We start from the raw sequence: 4069 nt of genomic DNA, 5'->3' as shown, positions 1-4069 counted from the left end.
TAATTATAAACTCAAATATATAAATTTTTTCTTACATACCTATTGTTTTTAGTATAACTCATTCCCATGTGGCACATATACACCATGGAATACTATGCAGCCACAAAATGGATGAGTTCATGCCCTTTGCAGGTACGTGAATGAAGCTGGAAACCATCATTCTCAGCAAACTAACACAGGAACAGAAAACCAAACACTGCATGTTCTCCCTCATAAGTGGGAGTTGAACAATGAGAACACATGAACATAGGGAGGGGAACATCACACACCGGGGACTGTCAGTGGGTGGGGGGCTAAAGGAAGGATAGCATTAGGAGAAATATCTAATGTAAATGATGAGTTGATGGGTGCAGCAAACCACCATGATACGTGTATACTTATGTAACAAAACTGCACATTCTGCACATGTATCCCAGGATTTAAAGTAGAATAAAAAAAAAAAAGAAAAAAGAAAAATATATTAATATTGTTAATTTTTGAAAATACATATTTCTTGAATCTTCATGTATTGATCAAAAACCAATGTTAACTGATAAAAGAAGAAATAACCTGAAAGACTATGCATAATGCATAAAAATTCAATAAAACAAAAGAATCAGTTTTGAAAATTGGGCCAGAACCAAGATGCATGTTGGACAAAGATAGACAAAATTATTCTGAAGGACCTTTCTAGTAAGGATCCCAAAGCTGGCAGTGGTACTGTGTATTAGATGCTGTGAATTGTCACCAATAACCATAATAAGTAGATTTTGTTCTTACCACTACTGCTGCCAGAATTGATTTTATACTAGAATGTATTCTTCATATTTAAAGGTCTGTCCAAGACAGGTTGATTGTTTGAAGGAGATTTGCCTGTACTTAGTAAAATTAGGCATTTGAACTTCAGTGGTTTTATATTTTGGGGTTATAATATGTCAACGAAGCAAATTGTAATAGCTAGCATAAGCGAAATAATGGTAAAAGAATGTAAAACTACCATTTAAGAAGGGAAAAAGGCAAATAATAAAGTATTGATAAAATAAGGCAAGAAAGAGGAAGAAAGAAACATTTAAACATGTAAATCTAAGACAAAGTAATAGTAAGATATTAGATATACACAAATCATATCAATAATCGAATTAAGTATAAATGAACTAAATACTCCAATTAAATGATTACAATATCAGATAGAATGATAATTTTAGAAAACCTTACTCTATGCTATTTAAATATGAGACTTATAAGAGACACACTTAAAATATAAGGACACAGAGCTACGCAACACGAACCTCCCTAAAAAATATAACTTATGTTGTTATACTAATATTAAAGTAGATATTAATGAATGAAGGATTACAAAAGGTAAACAAGAATCTTTCATAAAGAAAATAGGTCAATTTACTGGAAAGATATAATAATTCATAATCTGTATAAATGCAATAATAACTTTAATATAATGCAAAAATTAATGATATTAAGAACAAAATATATAAATTCCCAATTATGTTGGAAGATTTTAATACATCTCTCTAACTGATAGAAAAAGGAGATAAGTTGTCAGTGAGAATCTAGAAGATATGAGACCTGAGCAACATGATAAAAAACCTTAACCTAATTGAAATGATCAGAAACCACACTCAACAGTGACAGAATATACATATTCTTTTCAAGTTCACATGAAACATATCAAAAAATCTTTAAAGGATTGAAATAATTCAAAATATCTTTTCTGACCACTGTTAAAATAACAAGAAATGAATAAAAAATGTATAACAAAAATATGCAAACATTTGGAAATTATCAATATACTTCAAATAACTCATAGGTCAAATAAGAAATCACAAAAAAATTGTAAAAGATTTTGAACTGATTGTTAACAAGGATATAATGTACTAAGACTTGTGAGATTTAGTTAAGGTGGTGCTTAGAAGTGCATTAAAATATATATTTAAAAACGTAAGACTGAAAATCAATTGTTCCAAATTTCATATCAAGGAACTAGAAAAATAAATCAAACCTAAAGAAGGTAGATTTACAATGATAATAAGGAGCAGGGATCAACAAACTACAAGATAAATATAAAAAATAAAAATCATCAAAATAATAACAATTTTATAATTTGAAATGATTATAAAAATGACCCCTAGCAAGATGAGGAAAGAAGATAACATAAATGATCAATATCAGAAATAAAAAGGGGACTTCAACACAGATTCCACAAACATTAAGATGATAATTAAATGTGAGTATGAAAAATTTTATGGCAATAAATCTGAAAATTTAGAAGAAACTGATGAATTTATTGGAAAATACAACTTACCAAAATTTTACACACAATAATCAAAATAATATTTTTATGTATTAGAATTATGCCATGGTTTGAATGTCTGTGTCCCCTAAAATTCACACTTTAAAATCCCAGTCACCGATGTGATGATAATAGAAGTTAAGACCTTTGAGAGTCAATTAGATCATAAAAGTGCCAGCCTCTTGGAAGAGATTAATGCCTTTTTTTTTTTTTTGACAGGGAGTGTCGCTCGGTCGCCCAGGCTGGAGTGCAGTGGCGCGATTCGGCCCACTGCAAGCTCCACCTTCCAGGTTCATGCCATTCTCCTGCCTCCTGCCTCAGCCTCCTGAGTAGCTGAGACTACAGGTGCCCGCCACCACGCCTGGCTAATATTTTGTATTTTCAGTAGAGATGGGTTTAGCCAGGATGGTCTTGATCTCCTGACCTTGTGATACACCTGCCTCAGCCTCCCAAAGTGCTGGGATTACAGGCATGAGTCACTGTGCCTGGCCGCCTAATGCGCTTTTAAGAGTGGCTCCAGAAAGCCCCTTCGCCCCTTCTACCATGTGAAGACACAGCTAGAAGGCATCATCTGTGAACCAGACACTGAGTCTGTTGGTACCATGATGCTAGACTACCCAGCCTTAAGAACTGTAAAAAACAAATGCCTCTTTATAAGCTACTTAGTCTAAAGTATTTTATTACAGTAGCCTAAACAGACTAAGACAAATGGATTGATTATTCAAATTTCTCTCAAAGAAAGTAAGTTTTAGGCCCAGTTGGCTTTGCCAGTGAATTCTAGCAAACTTTTAACATAAAAAATAACTCAAACCTTTAAAAAAACTAAGATGAAAAAGTGAGACTATGTCCCAATTCATTTTAGGAGGCTATCTTGTCTCAGGGTAGTACCAACAAATTGGTGTCATTCATGTTCCAAAGCTTCCTGTGTGATTAGCTAAATCTAGAATCCAGCCGAAATTACGTCTGTGCTTAGTTCCTTCTCATGTCTTATCCTTCTTCCTCCACTCCCTTTGTTCTGAGAGCATGCTCTTAATAAATCACATGCACCTGAATTCTTGTATCAGGTTCTCTTCTTATGAAGAACCTGCCCCAAGACACTGGGTACCAGAGGCATCTGAGGACAGGATTTTGAAGTTGGATCACTCACTAGTTAGTTTGTAATGAAGACTATCAGTGGTATATGTGGAATGTTGATAGTCCCTGACATGCTGTATAAAACATCTTCTAGAACTTCACCTGTGGTGAATTGTGATGGGATGAAAGTGGGAGAAAATGCACTGGTATGCGTAATATCTCTGGTGTTTGATAGGTCTAAGGTGAATAGCAATGTAAGAACTGTGGAGTTTAAAGTGAAAGCTGAAGGGCCTCCTTGGAAATATTTAAAGAAACTCTATCTCCCAAAGCTGGAGGTCAGGTCGAAATGAAAATCAGTCTCAGGACCTAATTGTTGAAGAGGCTGAACGTCAGTCTCAACAACTCTCATGCTAAATCCAGAGTTCTGACAGGAATAGTTTGGATATAGAGACTTGGCATAGGCATATCATGATATCTGATATCCCCTGAAGCACTCTGAGTCTGCAGAATTGGCCCACTCTCCCGTTTTAGAGGACAGTGGTTGTTCCTTACTTGAAAATTATGTAAAGTCACACGTAACGTATGTTTCCTACAAGGCAATAGTTAGTTTTCACGAAATTTGCCTACACCCCTCCTGCTGGCCACCGAATTAAAAATTCCACCTTCTGAGGGAGTAAAGGGATTATATGTCCAAGAGTTATGCTAGAA

The sequence above is a fragment of the Theropithecus gelada genome, chromosome 8 (genome assembly GCF_003255815.1).
Source record: "Theropithecus gelada isolate Dixy chromosome 8, Tgel_1.0, whole genome shotgun sequence".
Lineage (NCBI taxonomy): Eukaryota > Metazoa > Chordata > Mammalia > Primates > Cercopithecidae > Theropithecus > Theropithecus gelada.
The sequence above is the reverse complement of the archived record's forward strand: the minus strand, read 5'-3'. Positions refer to the sequence as shown.